Genomic DNA, 17,555 nt, shown 5'->3' with positions numbered 1-17,555 from the left:
ACCTTGACTTAGTTTACACTCAGTCGGGTACGTTACACGAGAAGATTCCGGATCTTCCAAAGTCGAACCAAATCGCTGCTGCTCCTTCGGGATCTCATGCCGCTGATGGTATGATTGGTATCGTGACTACGAAGAGCAAGAAGAAGTCTTCCAAGGCTTCAACTACTCCAATTATCACTTTGCCTGATTCCCGACAGGAGAGTCTTCTCCTGAACTTACCGCCGACATTCACGCTGTAGAGTCATCTACGGCCAAACCAAAAAACGGTGGAAAGAAGAAAGGAAAGAAGAAGGCTAAAGCAGACAAGGCTCCAAAGGAGAAAAATGAAAAGTCGGAAACCAATGACGAAAAGCGCAAACCTCGATATCCTTGTCTCATTTGTGAAGAGGATCATTTTACGAGAGACTGCCCTCATCGGGCCGAGGTAGTGAAAATAGTCAAAGGTTCTCCCACTCCTGCTGTGTTAAAGAATCCATTTCCAGAGCAGGAAAATAAGATGATAGGTTCTTCTTCGAATGCCAGTGAAGAACCCATTTTGATGATGTCTCATGTGAGGATTGCGACTCGATCGCAAGATTATGGTAGTAAGGCTCCTGTTGATGGCAAGGAAGCAGAATCTTCTCACTCTAACCCATCAACCTCAGCTCCTGGTTCCGATCCACTACAGATCGAAAAACCTAACCCAGACTTAGTGATTAAGCCGCCCGCCAAGGGTGTACTTCGAAGGTCTGCTTTCAATCCACATGCGAGAGCAGCCCAGAATTACAACATTGTTGAGGACTTAGCTGTTTCACCTTCAGCAATGTCGGCACTCGAAGTGCTGCAATCATGTCCAGCACAACGAAAATTGCTTTTGTCGGCTATCGGAGCTGTCGATGTTCAGGACCCGAACCTAATGATCTTTGATCTAGAAAATAGTACACCACGTCTCCCCCATCAAATGGCTTTCCAAATTCCAGTGATAGTCAAAAACAGGCCTATTCATCGGACTGTGATTGATGAGGGAGCTTCTACGTGTATTATGTCGATTCAATGTTGGAGATCGCTTGGTTCTCCTTCGTTGAACCAATCCCCCACCATCCTTAAGGCCTTTGATGGCCGTGGGTTCCGTCCGTTTGGTATTCTACAAGAATTGCCTATAGGGGTTGAAGGTAAAACCGTTAGTCTGGATGTGGAAGTGGTTGATGCCCCTCTAGACTACAACCTTCTTTTGGGTCGAAGTTGGTCATATGCTATGACAGCGGTCGTTTCATCGGTCTTCAGAGTAATTAAGTTTCCACATAACGGTAAGATCGTGACTATTGATCAGCTGACATACTTTTCATCCGACCCAGCCTCTTCAGAGAGTATCCAACATGTTGGTAAGACGACAATCCCTTATAAGGACGTTGGTGTAGGTTTAGTTAAGGATTCCGGTTTACTGGGAACTTTTCCTCTCCCTCCACTCAGCGTAGAACCTTCGTTTGCAACAATTCATATGATCACGTCAGAAAACATTATTTATGATGATCCTTGGTATGTTCCATCTGACTCTGAGATAGACTCATTCGGTGATGTTATGCCGTTGAGTCCATATGAAATTGCTTATGAAGCTCTTATGTCTTTTACCGACTTTCATTCAACCGAAGTCGACCAAATGAATGTGGTCAGTGAAGAATCACTTTTCACCTCACCCTTAGAACGGATAACGTTTCCCGAAGTCGTGTCATCTGACGAACAACTTCGCGAAATCCTAAGTGTAGACAATCTACCATGGGAGGATCTCCATCACAGATCTTCGTTTTTACCTAAGGATGATGCATTTGAAAATGATTTTTCATCTATCTTTACCGCTGAATATGTCAAAGACGCTCAGGATCCAACGAAACATTCTGATTCAGAGTTGAATTTAGGGAATATTTCTCGTACTATTCCCATTGATATTTCAGTGAAGCCCGGAATCGAGGAGAACATTCATATAGGTGCCGCATGTACTGAAGAAGAAATCCAAACTTACAAGGCCCTATTCCAAGAATTCCGCGACGTGTTTGCCTGGTCTTACGAGGAAATGCCAGGAATCGATCCTGCCATTGTTGTTCATGAAATCAAAACCTACCCGGATGCTAAACCCATTCGGCAACGGTTGCGTCAGATTCACCCTCGAAAAGCGGCTGCGATTAAAGCAGAAGTCGAAAAGCTGTTGAAAGCAGGTTTCATTTATCCGATCCCGTTAACGGATTGGGTATCGAATATTGTTCCCGTCAATAAAAAACAAGGAACAATAAGAATCTGTATCGACTATAGGGATATCAATCGAGCTTGTCCAAAAGACAACTATCCTACGCCTTATATCGATCAAATTATTGATGATTGTGCCGGAAGTGAAATGTTTTCCTTCATGGATGGTTTTTCGGGCTATAATCAAATCAATATTCTACCTGCCGACCAACCAAAAACGGCATTCATTTGTCCATGGGGGACATTTGCTTATTGCAAATTACCTTTTGGGCTTAAGAATGCCGACGCTACTTTTCAACGGGCGATGTCTTATCTCGATGATTTGCCTGCTCATTCTTTACATCGAGCTGATCACCTTGTCCACCTACGAGCAATCTTTATGAGGTGTAGGCATTATCGAATTCGGTTGAATCCCCACAAGTGTGTTTTCTGTATAGAAACAGGTCGATTGCTGGGATTTGTTGTTTCAAAAGCCGGCATTCGCGTCGATCCCTCGAAAGTCGAGGCTATCATCAAATTGCCTCCTCCTTCGAGTTTGCGCCAACTCCAAAGTTTGCAAGGGAAAGCGAACTTTTTACGCCGATTCATCCCAAACTACGCCGAGGTCACTAAAGGTTTTACACGGTTGTTGAAACAGAACGCACAATTCTTTTGGGACGAGATTGCCCAACAATCTTTTGATGCACTTAAACACGCGTTGACCCATGCACCGTTATTGCATCCTCCCAACTACAACCAGGACTACTTCTTATACCTCGCAGCTTCGCATTCCACCATTGGAATGGTGTTAGTTCAAGAAGATGAATTCGGAGCGGAGCATGTGATATATTATCTTAGTAGAACCTTGAATCCCACTGAGCTAAAATATTCGCATGTGGAGAAATTGGCCCTGGCAGCCGTTCAAGCTGTCCAGCGTTTCCGTCACTACATTCTTCTCCGCAAAACTACAGTTATTTCGGATTGCAACCCTATGATTTATATTTTGACAAAACAACTGCTAGGGGGCAAGTACTCTAAATGGATTGTCATCCTGCAAGAGTTCGACTTGGAGTTCGAGAAGTCCAAGTCTAAGAAATCCTTAGTTTTTGCGGAATTGATGTGTGATTTCCCGAGTGCTGACACAGAGACTGTGGCAGAAGAGTCCATTGCGGACGAATCTTTGTTTCTTATCAGTACTGTAGATCCGTGGTACGGGGATATAATCATTTATCTCCAAACCCAAACCTTTCGGCCTGAAGCTTCCAAAGCAGAACGTCGAAAAATTCGGTTTCAATCCCAGCCATACAAAATTATTGGAGATACACTTTATCGCCGGGGGGCAGACTTAGTTTTTCGACGTTGTTTAACTCACGAAGAGGCTGAGAGGGTTTTGAATGATTGTCACTCTGGAGCATGTGGCGGTCATATGTCTGGGTATGCCACAGCTCAGAAGGTGTTGCGCGCTGGCTATTTCTGGCCGTCTATGTTTAAAGATTGTATCATTGCAGTCAGGAAGTGCCACAACTGTCAAGTGTTTGATCGCAAGATGCGCGCTCCACCTGCTCCTCTCCACCCTATAATTGCCGTTGGTCCATTCGCCAAATGGGGTATCGACTTTATTACTTGTAACCCTCACTCGGCCGGGGGGCATGCGTATATCATCCTTGCGGTTGATTATTTTACTAAGTGGGCCGAGGCGATGCCTACATTCGACGCAAGCGGCAAGACAGCTGCAGTTTTCGTATTCAATCATATCATAACTAGGTTTGGTGTCCCACAAGCAATCATTACTGACCATGGGAGCCATTTTCGAAACGTCATGATGACTGAGCTTACAAGCCAGCTTGGTTTGCGCCACGATAGCTCTACTCCTTATTATCCGCAAGCCAACGGTTTGGTTGAGTCTATCAACAAAGTTCTAGTTATCATGATCCGACGAACCATTGGTGTTCATCGGTCGAATTGGCATAACATGTTATTTTCAGCGCTATGGGCATACCGAACCTCAGTGAAAAATTCAACAGGGTTCACTCCTTTCCAGCTAGTTTATGGCTTAGAAGCTGTGTTACCCATTGAATGCGAAATCCCATCACTTCAAATGGCTGTCGAATTACTTCCAGCTACTTCCGAAGAGGAGAAACGTTTATTATACTTGGCTAAATTAGATGAGACTCGACGTGACGCTACATTGGCAATCGAGACTCACGCGAAACGAATGAAAGCTCAGTATGATAGAAATGTAACCCCTCGAAGTTTTTCGGAAGGAGACCTAGTACTATTATATGATCAAGCTAACGATAAGCTAGGTGCCGGAAAATTCGTTCCCATGTGGCATGGGCCCTACATTGTAAAGCGAAAGCTAGCAAAAGGGGCTTATGAGCTAGTTGATTTTGATGGGGACTCTTTGGGTAAACCCAGAAATGGACTTTACCTAAAGAGGTATTATGCTTAAAATGATGGGTATGGAGAAATTTTAGATAGGTTAGATTTTCTTTCTAGCTAGCAAGTGTGTTAGTTTAGTCAGTGTGCTTAGCTTAGAGAGTGTGGTTTTTCGTCGTTATTCTGGCTTATCTTGGTTTTACTCTTGATATTGTAGATGTCGACGCCTCTCCAAACATACATTGGATTTGCTGATGGTGCTTGTCGTAGTACACGGAATATCTCTTCCGCAGCTTGGGTTATCTATTCGCCCTCTGACGAGTTAGTTTCTATGCATGGGGTAAGCCTCGGTCAAACAACGAATAACATTGCAGAATACAGTGCAGTGGTTGAATTATTATCCGAATCTATTTCATTTGGAATTCGACGTTTGATAGTGAGGTTAGATTCTGAACTTGTTGTATTACAGCTTAATAGAGTTTATGCCATTAGAAATCCTGTGTTATTAAGGTTGTTTTTGAGAGTGCGTCTCTTGGAACGTGAATTTGATTACATTGAATATCAACATATTCCAAGGTCCTTGAATACATTAGCAGATGCAATTGCTTCTCGAGTGTTGGACAGACATTTACAATAATCATGCAAGTAAATTTAAAAACATTTCATCATACATGTTAAACAAGATAAGCCGGTAATAGTGATATATATAGATAGAAGTGTGTCAAAAAATATATACATCGTCTTCGATCATAGGTTGAAAACACCTTATGATCGGCAAAATGATAGTACAAAAAGTCAAAAATGTCACATGTGACTACAAAAGTGACTAGTCAATCACTGGTGGTGCTCTCTGTATGACACCACTGCGCGGGCTACCTTACGCAAAAATCTCCTAAACGGTCCAGGGACCGCGACTACGAAACGCTGAAGCCTGATAGGAATGTCGTCCATAGTAGTCTCAGGTATATCTGCCGTGAGACGCTCTAGATCATGCTCCAACTCAGCTAGTACTTCTGCAGCCGCGTCCTGTGGGGCCGGTACCGGTGCAGCTGGATGTAGTCTATCAAAAGGCCGGAGGTTGGCTGGACGCTGTGGACCAACATCTGCATTTTGAAAGTTTTACTGTTAGTTTTGAGACGATATATATGAAAAATAAAAAAATACATAATTAGAAAACTTGTGAAAATAAAAGTACCTCTGTCGTCCCATTGTTCTCCCTGTGGAAGAACCATGTCCGGATCACCTCTGAAATCCATTCCGGCATACGGAAAGTCCTGTATCGAAAAAACCTGGTCCTCTAACCAGTGAAAGTAACTATCTGAGAATCGAACCACTGCCGCACCCTCGTCAGGATGCCGGGCCATCACCGCAACCCATCGTATCAGCTTTGGCTCCCGAGGACCCAAGATATCAACAGTGAGTTGCTGAGGGATCAGCATTGGAACTCTCTCCAAGGCAAAGCTCACGACTATAGGCCCATATCCAAAAGTCTTTAGTCGTCCGTTCTTTGCCTTGGTCAGTTGGCTCTTCATATGAGCCGACACAGCTTCACACCAGTTGAAAATGGTGCCTTGGTAACAGTCAATTGCCATCCGCATTTGGGATCCGGAAGCAATGTGTAAAGCGGCCGCGCCGCAAATTCTGGTAACCGTGAACGCTATGACTTTGAGTTCAGGCAGAGTGATGTGTTTTATCTCTATGCCTTTTGAATGGTGAGCCCCACGTGTGCACCAATCCTCGCGGAGACTATCAAGGGATTGGCCACCCGGCCTAGTCCCCGCAAGATTGAGTTGCTCACCTCTGTTTGGCAAGCCAGTGAGAAAGTATACATCCGAGGGCTCTATCTCGAGCTGGTGCCCTCCTATGTAAAAGCATTGTTCTTGAACGTTCCATCGCTCAACCAGCCATTCCAAGAATCTTACCTGGCCCCTCATGCCCGGTATGGTCCAATATTTGTATAATCCGCATGCTCTTAGGGCATCCAGGGAAGGTTGATGATTTATTGCAGCTTCATCTTCCTCTACATGCTCTCTTTCTCTCCAGTCTAACATGATTAATGCCCTGCATATCAAAAATAGCAATTAGAAATTGATTTGGGGATTTTTGGTAGTTTTTTGAGGGAGTTGGGGTTTTGAAATGCGCACTTCTCGGAAGACGCACCCCGGCTTTGTAGCACAGGGCGCCCGGACGCGGCTGGCCTGAAGGCGGGCCGCGTCTTCCGACCGTTTCCCCGTATGAGAAAAAGTCGGGGGACGCAGGTCACCCGAAGGGCACCTGCGTCCGCCGAGAGGCGCATTCCAAAACCAAAACCCCCCCAAAAAATGAAACTAAGACCTAAAAATTAATTCTAAACGGATAGAAATGCAGAGTAGGATGTGTAAAATACCTGGATGAGACGGCGTTCGATTCCGACGGTCAGATTTTCCGCAGCGACCACGGGAAGTTTCTTGTCAAAAGCTCTTTTTTCAACCTCCAAAGTCAAACGGTAAAAATGACATGGTAAAAGGTCTTTTTATAGGTTTTTTGGATGAATTAGTTCATTTTTTACCATGAAAAGATGTTTTTCGATGTATTTTTGCCTATTTTAAACAGGTATGAGTAATGTGTTGCTTTTGTGCAGGACAAAGGGATTTCGAGGGAAATTGTCATTTTTCACAAATAAAAATATCAGAGTCATCTTTTAAGCCCTTTTCTGACTCCTAAAACATGAAAAGATCGCCGAGCGTTTCTTTTACACTCGTTAAAACGGAATTAAAAGACGGTCCCCTTTTAGCTCTTTTCTGACCGTAAAATCAGGAAAAGATTGCCGGGTTTTTGTCGTTTCAAACTCGATAAGGAAATAAAACGACGTGTCCTTGATCGCTTTTTACTTTTCAGGTCGACGACACTATTATGAAAGTACTCCTTGGTCGCAAGATCAAGCGGTTCCCCCAGGTATTATTTTATACTTTTTCGGGCTTGAGGGACACAAATTTACGAAAAAGTTCAACGTGGAGTTTCCTTAAGTTTTTCAGACTCTCTAAAATTGAAAAACGCCGAGTTTCTCCTATACTGGGCTCGTTAAACTTTTACAGTAAAGGACCTGTTCAATTACAAACAGGAACGAACCACTCCTTCCTAGGGTTCGAATTTAAACTAGGTTGGACTCGTCCGAAGGATGAGCTTATAATCAAGCATATGTTATCCTCCTCAAGCTTGTTAAAAATAAAGAGGTACTTGCCAGAAATGGTGGGGGAAAAGAGAGAAAAATGAGCCTATTTGTTACCTTTTGTCTCAAAAGAAACTTTATTACCGCTCTTGAACACGACACTTTTCATTCACCTGGGTTGGGAAATCTTTTACCTCACAGTTGACCAAACCACTTTGAAAGTCTTTAACCGGGTTCCGGGGATTAACTTTGAGTTATTCGTCACCAAGCCATCTGTCGTGTCGTTATGTGTTCAAGAGGTCTGCAAGCAAAACTTTCATCTGCAAAATACTTGTCATCCATTTGACCATCCCTGAGTCAGTCCTTACAGCAACATTTCTTCAACTTGAACAATGATTTCGTGTTGCAGGCTTGCCTGCAACGGGTCGCTTTCTATCGACATCGACACATTATCTAGAAAGATGACTTAGGAATCGACAGTACCTTGAAGTCTGCATGCATCAATGGCAGGTTTCTCGCCTTTGACGTCAGTTTACATCATTGACTTTCGATCAAAGGATTCCGTGAAGTGTTCGACATCAAAACATCTATTCACATTTCACGGGTTGTGCTTGGTACTTTGAGAACCATTGACATTACTGGTGGTCTCTCTCACGCTTGTTAACAGTTTACATCATCGACTGGTAATCAAGTGGTTTCTAACATGTTCGACATCAAATCATTTAATCACATGCTTAGAATCGTACCAATTCGAGAAGTAGAAGTGAAGACCCTGGATCTAGTTTCTACCATCCAGGCTGCGAGGAGTTTTGTATTCATTATCTATGTAGACTAATCATAAACAGATGGCTGCGTCCATACTGTGTCTACAAAAGTCTATAAAAAATGATGTACTGCAAGATCATTCCTGTATCAGAATAGTTAGTCCATTAGTTAAAGTTTTGAATCTGAGTATGGGAATGCCTACCTCAGTGATGATATAATCTTATACATGTATTTTGTGTTGAAAATTGCAGGTTCCAACCAGGTCATCCACAAGACAATCCTTGAAATGATAAAGCGCTTCACCCTTCCTAGAATTACAAAACCCTAATCTATTCCAGGCTTCGCACTTTAGGGGGCAATCTGTTACACTAAAAAATTTCACCTTGACTACTTACAGTTAGTATGGCTCAAATCAACAGTCATGCTACCCTCTTAGGCAAGTCTTATGCCTCTTTTATCCATCTCAAACTCAAAGAAGAGAGAAAGTCTTGTAAAAAATATGTTTATCTCTGGGGTCGCAGGTTCTCTCTAGCCTTACCTGCGGGGACGCTCACCATGTTCACAAAAGTTGTGTCCATGGACGCTCTGTATGTTAAGGGACAGGTGCGTCCTTCTGTAAAAGGCAAAATGCGCGAGTTTCATCTTAAAAAAGTTACTTGTGGTTACTTCTAGAACCTTCTAGAGGTCGGTTTGATGAAATGGATGCGCCTCCAGTTGGTTCATGTATCTCTATTAAGAGGGAACTTATCCCATCAATAAGGGAGCTATCCCACCCAAAGAGGGGGATTATCCCATTGATGGTGGACCTGAATAACCTCTTTACAGCACTATAAATAAAGACATTGAGCCAGAGGGAGGAGAGGTTAGAGCTATACATTTTCTTTGGGTAAACGTTGCAGGAATTAGGACTCCCATTTAGAACCTTGTGAGGAGAGATTGTCTTTGCTTGATTCTACTTGGAAGTGGGTGAGCTTTGTCAAAGTAGAGGAAAACCCTTGATGGACCCTGGGAGGAACTTGCACAACACCAAGGCCAGGTTGTAAGAGTTTCTTTGTTTCGTTATTAATACAAACTGGTTTATTTTTCTCAATAGCTTGTGTTAATGAGTTATTTCATGTGTTCCTTGGTCTGCATGTTGAATATATGTTTTATTATATGAAATACAAGTGCTTGGTAATTGTTTGATTGTTTGTGGTTGCAGGAATTGACATGAAGGAGGAGCTCATCCGGATCGGCAAGGACGGACTACAACAACAGCGTTTTGGAATAAGGTAAGCCTAAACACTCGTAGTTTTCATGTTGTAAAAGGTATATTTAGAGAAAGATCACTCCATTTTGTCTTGTTTGTCGCTAGAGAGTTTAGACTCCTAGGGAGGTCAGCTGTGTCCGCACAAACGACTTTTTCCGCCACGACAGTCATCCATTAAAGTCCTTATTCATTCTCCAAACCTCCCTTATTCCTTTTTTTACACACCAAGCTAAGGTTTCAACAACGATTGTAGCAACCACCTCAATTTGTTTTCTAGTGTAGCATGATGGCATGCTAATTCTCCAACTTGGGGGAGAAATTTCTATGCATGATGGATGTCTTCTCCTTTCTTCCTCATTTAAGGCATACAATTTCATTTTTATACAATGTAGAACTTGATTTACATACATCTTTAAAACAATGAACTTGATTCTTGTGATTTTCTGAAAGAGAATATATCATTAAAACACACAAACCCAAAAAATTTCAAGCTCAGCTAGTTTTTAAGGCTCCATAAATCATGCACTATCACCTACAACCATTTCGATGACAGCTTGAGATATGTTGATTGGATTGCTTTGATTTTTGGTTTCGAGAGGAATTAATGTAATAGGAAGAAACCAATAAAATTTCAAGAAAAAATGATTTGTAGTTTTTCATAAATTAAACATTATCACCTTTAACGATTTTGATTATACCTCAGAATTTGTGCATCACACAGATTTTATTTTCGAAGTGGAGAAGCATTGATATAATAAAAAACTACCTGCAAAAATTTCAACAATATATGGTTTGTTTTTTTTGATAAAATGGTTAATGAAGTTTGTTATTACTTGTATCATATTTTGCTGCAACTTGATACACATATAGTTGAAAGCCAACATGCAAATTGTTACAGATTCACCAACATTGCTAGAATTGAAAAACTACTATTTTGAAGATGATTTTGGGGAAGAATCCTTATGTTCCATAAATATCATGAGTTGGGGCGAGTGCTTTGATTAATGTATTATAACATGGTTGGTACATAGTCATTGGATTGCATGAAGACATTGAGGGATTGCATGAAGACATTATGGATTATAAAATGATTAGTGATTCTCCATAGGGATCTCAATGATTTACCCTTCCAAATTGGATTGAACTAAAAAATCAATGGCCATAGTGATTTTCTTATCCAACCAATTTAAAATAGTTAAATTGGTTGTGGTCCACGTTCTAAATATTTATCCAACACTACCATTTCCTGAGTTATGCTTTAGTTTAATCAACCAATGTTACAACCCCTTAGGGAATTTACACTAAACAATTTCTTATTTCTCGCATGCAGGATCCACAAAAAGAATCTCATCGCGGACCAAGTCTATATTTTTCTAGTGTAGCCCAGCCTGTTAGTGAATAAATGAATCAAGTCTTTCTTTCCACCATTCGTGAATACTACTCTAAAAAATCCTACCCACCATTATCTAAGAACCCTAATTGATATTTAAGTCATGGAAACATAACCATTGGTTGGTGAAAATCCTTACTATGATGACCTAGTGTTTAACTACAGGCTGCCCACAATGGGCACGTGGAAGTCCAAAATGTAACCCAAATTTTAAATATTGCACAATGGAAGGTATGACCATAGGCGTGCTATGACTTACAAGTTATGTGCATGTTTTTAGAAAGGGGCATGATTGATTTCAAGTATTGGGGGTTTTTCGCAGTGCATTATATTACATATCAGTTTTTGGGATTCAACTGCATTAAGTAAGTCATTCATCTATGACCATTTCCATGAGAGGTAGTTGTAATTGACTAATTTCTCATGATTTTTTAATAGTCCACTTAGCATTCATTGCATCAGGTGATGCTCACATGGGTGAAGAAGTGGGATTCAAACTAGTGAAATAAATCACATAGCATCAATCATCATTTCCGGGGCTTACACCTGGTAACCACGACTTCCGGGGAGGCCACCCATCCCAGATCGCCTCTGGCTCAAGCGCGCTTAGCTTTGGATTTTTCCCCAAAATCAAGCCCACATAGCATACTACACCATTTGCAAAACCTTAGCAAATATTGTACCTCATGAACGATCCAAGTAGAGTTCCCTTCACTCTTTTGAATTAAGTATTGGGGGTTTTCGCAGTAAATTATATTAGATATCAATTTTTGGGATTCAACTGCGTTAAGCAAGTCATTCATCTATGACCATTTCCATAATTGATTTCCTTAATTTAAGTACACATTTAACTCATAACTATCTTGGTATCTACTAAACAAATCTTGCACAAAAGTAAATACAACTATAATAATAAATTTAACATAGGACTTTAATTTTTTTAAATAATTCCTGTAATACAATCACATTCATTGATAAGAACACATATGGATCCTGCAAAAATATCCTTTTATATAGTGACCTAGTGTTTAAATACAGGGTGCCCACAATGGGCACGTGGTAGTCCAAAATGTAACCCAAATTTTAAATATTGCCCAATGGAAGTTATGACCATAGGCGTGCTATGACTTACAAGTTATGTGCATGTTTTTAGAAAGGGGCATGATTGATTTCAAGTATTGGGGGTTTTTCACGGTGCATTATATTACATATCAGTTTTTGGGATTCAACTGCGTTAAGTAAGTCATTCATCTATGACCATTTCCATGAGAGGTAGTTGTAATTGACTAATTTATCATGATTTTTTAATACTCCACTTAGCAGTCATTGCATCAGGTGATGCTCACAGGGGTGAAGAAGTGGGATTCAAAATAGTGAAATAAATCACATAGCATCAATCATCATTTCCGGGGCTTACACCTCTTAACCAGGACTTCCAGGGAGGCCACCCATCCCATATCGCCTCTGGCTCAGGTGCGCTTAGCTTTGGATTTTTCCCCAAAATCAAGCCCACATAGCATACTACACCATTTGCAAAACCTTAGCAAATATTGTACCTCATGAATCATCCAAGTAGAGTTCCCTTCACTCTTTTGAATTAAGTATTGGGGGTTTTCGCAGTAAATTATATTAGATATCAATTTTTGGGATTCAATTGCGTTAAGTAAGTCATTCATCTATGACCATTTCCATAATTGATTTCCTTAATTTAATTACACATTTAACTCATAACTATCTTGGTATCTACTAAACAAATCTTGCACAAAAGTAAATACAACTATAATAATAAATTTAACATAGGACTTTAATTTTTTTAAAGAATTCTTGTAATACAATCACATTCATTGATAAGAACACATATGGATCCTGCAACAATATCCTTTTATATAGATTCAGGTCAATTTAAAAATTACAATATATATCCATAAATTATATGTAGGCCCTTTCCAGAACTCAATCCAAACTCTTATTAGATACTCAAACTATGACAAAATTAAAATAGGATGTTTTGTAGAATTTCTCATTCGACAACAAAACGATCCTTCTTTGATCTCTCTCTTTGCAAACTTCTTTTGGTGACTCTATATAATTTTCAGCCTCTTGGATCTTGTCTGCACTCACTTGGCACTATCCAACTTAACAAGCCCTATCTACTTGGTCTGCATTTACATGATCCCTTCAACCTTAGAAATTGGATCCTTCTTTTGCAGCCTTAACGAGTTCTAATGCAACTATTTAGTTCTTCTTGCTTGCCACTTTCTCCTCTTCTTGCACTTCTCTCTAGCCAATTCAACCATTTACTTTTTGAACATGCACTTCCTGTTTCCTCAACTATTTTTCATTGATATTGGTCACAAAAAAAAGGACCCAACACCCATCATTACTAAAATGGTATTTGGGTGATTCTAATCATTTAATCGATTGGTCTATGATATGGGTGGAGTCAAAAGGACTGTTGAAAAATTAACCTTTATGTATCCTATAACATAGGTAGACCATGCTCAATAATGGAGTAATACAACATGTCAAGGTGAAATGGAATTACTTTGGACTTGATGAGGAAACCTAGGAGCATGCAAATTAGATGAAAGTGTTGTACCCTTTTTCGTTTAATATGAAATGGATGGAAAATAAATGTTTCCATAAAGCTCAATTTTATGTTTTCCTTTTTGGTTTTGTAAGAACATTGAGCATGGTGTTCCTTTAAAGGTGTGGGGCTTGTAACATCCACTATGTTGAGGATGAAATTTGTAAACATTTTTGTATAAGTGAGCATCCTAAATTACATCTAATTTTTGGTGGGAACTCTATTTAAACGTCATAAAATTATTACAATTGAAACTGATTCAAGTCCTAATCATGCTACCAAATCCTATGAATTTGTTTTAACATTAATTATGCATTAATATTTTTTATCAACAACAAAATAATAGTAATCATATATTATCGCTTAATGAAAAAATTATGTTTTAACTAATTTATAATAATTAATTAGTTCTAATAATAACTAATTAATTTTGATTATTATTTGAAAATTAAAAAATATAAGGAGAACAAATGATGGGATAGAGTTCTAAAGGGATGGTATCTAACATGAAACCTCTATACCCATATCATATAATTTAATGCCAAAACCGGTTAAAGATAAAAATATTTGTGCTAATTAGATTTGGTCATTAATGAAAATGGCATGGTCATTCTTGGTTTTCCCTTTCTGAGAAATCAAAGGGTAACTTGCAAAGGAAGGCAACATGGGGACAAGGAGAGCCTCTCAACCATGTCTGAGAGGAAGTTAAACAACATAAATGTGATAGCCTCATGTAAATAGGTAATTATTTTTTTGGTTTGCTGAATAATATTTATGAAAGTATCAGTGTTGGAAACAACTCATGAGAGCATACTTATGCACTATATTATTGTCTCTCAATTTCTTATTCTTACCTGATATTTACAAGCATGATCATAGAGAAAAATTGAATTAACATGATGGGTGCTTATTGGGAGTAATAAACTACCAATTATTTCTATGGCTAATAAACCATGGGTTTCTATCTCTTACCAAGAAACCACCCATACATCAAGTCATGAGTGCTTGCAATTGGCCAAGAAACCATAGGTTCTAGCTAGTATTGAGAAACCACTGATGCTTTCTAAGCTATTGCTAAAAAACGTACAAGTAAATATCACATCCTTAGCCAACTATTTTATTTCGCATAAATATTCATCTACATTTTAAACTTTCGACCTAGAAGGATGGAGAGTTACAAAAAAAAGAAGTGTAACAATCTACAAGTTAGTGCATAGGATGATGCCATCTCTAGTTTCTAGTAGTATCCAACTTATAGAGAGGAGTAAAATTTATTTTCACTAAGTACTATCGTAAATTATGAGTTCCTCAATATATATATTCAATGTAAATTTACTGGAATTTTTAAAATTCTATTTATATAAGTTAAAAGGGTAGTATCTTCCATATTTATACATTTTGTGAAACATTTCCAATAGAATGAATGCTAAGTCATATTGGATATATTTGATGTGTTTACAATTTCATGTAAATTTATCCACTTTTATTTTTATGTCATTGAAGTTTAACCTCCATGGTTCACAATGTTTCGCTTTTCTAAGAAGTTATATTTATTCCATTTAGATGCACTCTTCGAAGAAAAACATACGAATTCCTAAGAAATATATGTTAAGATATGGTTGGGTCACATATTTTGTTGGAGAATTGTGATTCAAGTCATCCACAATATTGTGTGCATCTTGTCAACATTTCGACTCCCAATGGGGATCCACCTCTAGGACATAAATTTTGAGTGATAGATTGAAGGAGGAGCTTACCAGCGAGAACCAAATAAATACCAAATGCACAAAAAACTAAAAGGTGACTAATTTCAAATACTAAACCTAAGCCTACATGAGAATAATTAATACACAAAAATATTTAAATTAATGTATTTAAATATAGTTATTTAATTATTAACTAATATTTAATAATTTGCTTTAATTTTATTATCTAACAACAAATATTTTTATTTACTGTATAAATATTTTTTAATTTAAGCGAAAGTTACCAACCATCAAATGAATAAATAAATTTATTTTATAAAACTTTTTATTTAATATATAATAATTTCATATTAATATCTTCTTAATAAGAAACTTATTTAATCTATTTCTCAAATAATAAGTGAAATCTTATATTTTACTATGAAATAAGTTAATACATTTTATTTTATTATTAGTAGATTAATATTAAAATCTTGTTAAAAGCCAAAAATTAATTAATTTATAAGTAATATTACTAATAAATGACTAACAATAAATTAAATAAATTTTATTATATTTATTTTTATGATGAAATATATAATTTTTTATTTACTTAATTTTTTATTATAAATTAATATTAATATCTATTAATAAGAATAAGAATAAGACATAATTTTTATTTAATAGAATTAATAAATATTATTTATTATAAATAAAATAAATAATAATGATTATTAACTAATAAATGTCCATGGGGCTTTGGATTGATGGTGAATGGGTGCACTGTTAAGGCACTCTTTGTGATAGGTCACTGGTTCAAATCCCCAGTGGGTGCTTACCAACCAGAAAAAAAGATTATTAACTAATAAATATTACTATTATTATTATTATTTATTTATTTATTTAGTTAATAATAATTAGTTATTTATTCTTGACCCGGATTTGGGTGTGTGTCGTAGGATGATAGGGACAACAATTAGTTATGACTAGTAAAGGAAAGGTACACCCCACCTCCCCGCACACGCTCAAGGTGTTGGGTGCGGTGGCCCTTCACATGAGTACGTGAAAGGGTGGTGGGAAAGGTGACAGACACGACAGGGACAAGGAGGGAGGTTTAGTAGTTAAGGAAAGACAAGAGAGGGTGAATTATATTATGGTTTGTAGAGTTTGGTGCTGGAGCATGATAGCAGGAAGGAATCGACAGCATTGAGAGCATCCGAGGAGCGAGAACAGGTATGTATCCTGGACCTGTACCTCCCTTGCAATGTCGACATGGTTTGATTTCTGCTGGAGGGAATGGGAGAAACTTGGGAAGGGACATTGGGGGAAAAGTTGGGGAAAGTGGCATAGGAATTGAGTGGCTAGAATATGGCTCTGTGTTTTGGCTATGAGGCAGTCGGGAACTGATCTGGCTAGCGGCCATGAGCCCCCTCTTGAGGGTAGCATTGATACCATGAGCTTTAATTGAGGAAGACTAGGAGAGGTTGGGTAATGCGGATGGGTAGATGAAAACCTGATAGTAGAAGCAAAAGATAGCAAAGAACAGTCAAATTTATGGGATGATGGGAGGAGCAGTGGAGACAGCCCCGATGGGACCTGGAGAACGATGAGTAGGAGTCGTGCAGAGAAACCTGTTAGGATCCCCTGGCGGGAGCATGGGTATAATAAGGGAAGAGGAGCAATGTTGGATGAATGGGGAGAGGAGAACAAGAAGGCATACCAAGGCACGAGGATGCTTGCATGACCGAGGAAGGGAACCGCCAACCATATAGGGTATGAGAGGTACTAGAGAGGGAGAAGAGAGAAGCCCGAAAAGATAAGTAGACCAACCTCGTCTTATGACTGGGCTATCACCCAACCTGCACCCTATTCTAAGCATAATTAGTTTATATAAGGAATAGGGATAATGTCGGCAATAAGAACTCAAAGTAGGACAATAAAGTGTACCAAAGATATAGGTTTACACCTCTTTTTTGTGGATAGGATTTGAACAGTGTGGCGGTGGCTTGTCAAGCGAGAGGAAGGGGTCGTAGAAGACGACGGAGGGAGCCTACAAAGGCCAAAGATCTGAGCACATTGGAACCATGAAGAGAAAGGAAGTCAGTCGCAATTTCATTAGTAAAGCCATCGTGGCATATCGGGAGAGAACAGACGTA

General features: G+C 39.0%; 1 pseudogene; it reads left to right on the top strand.

Moving 5' to 3' along the window:
• Positions 1 to 16,381: 16,381 nt before the first annotated feature.
• LOC149158582 (uncharacterized) overlaps positions 16,382 to 17,555 on the top strand; it is a 47,566-nt pseudogene continuing 46,392 nt past the window's right edge.

This window comes from Pinus tabuliformis, chromosome 5_2 (assembly GCF_031772625.1).
Source record: "Pinus tabuliformis cultivar Carrire ecotype Pingquan chromosome 5_2, CPIR1, whole genome shotgun sequence".
NCBI lineage: Eukaryota > Viridiplantae > Streptophyta > Pinopsida > Pinales > Pinaceae > Pinus > Pinus tabuliformis.
Note: the sequence above shows the minus strand (reverse complement) of the source record. Positions and strands in the feature narration are given on the sequence as shown.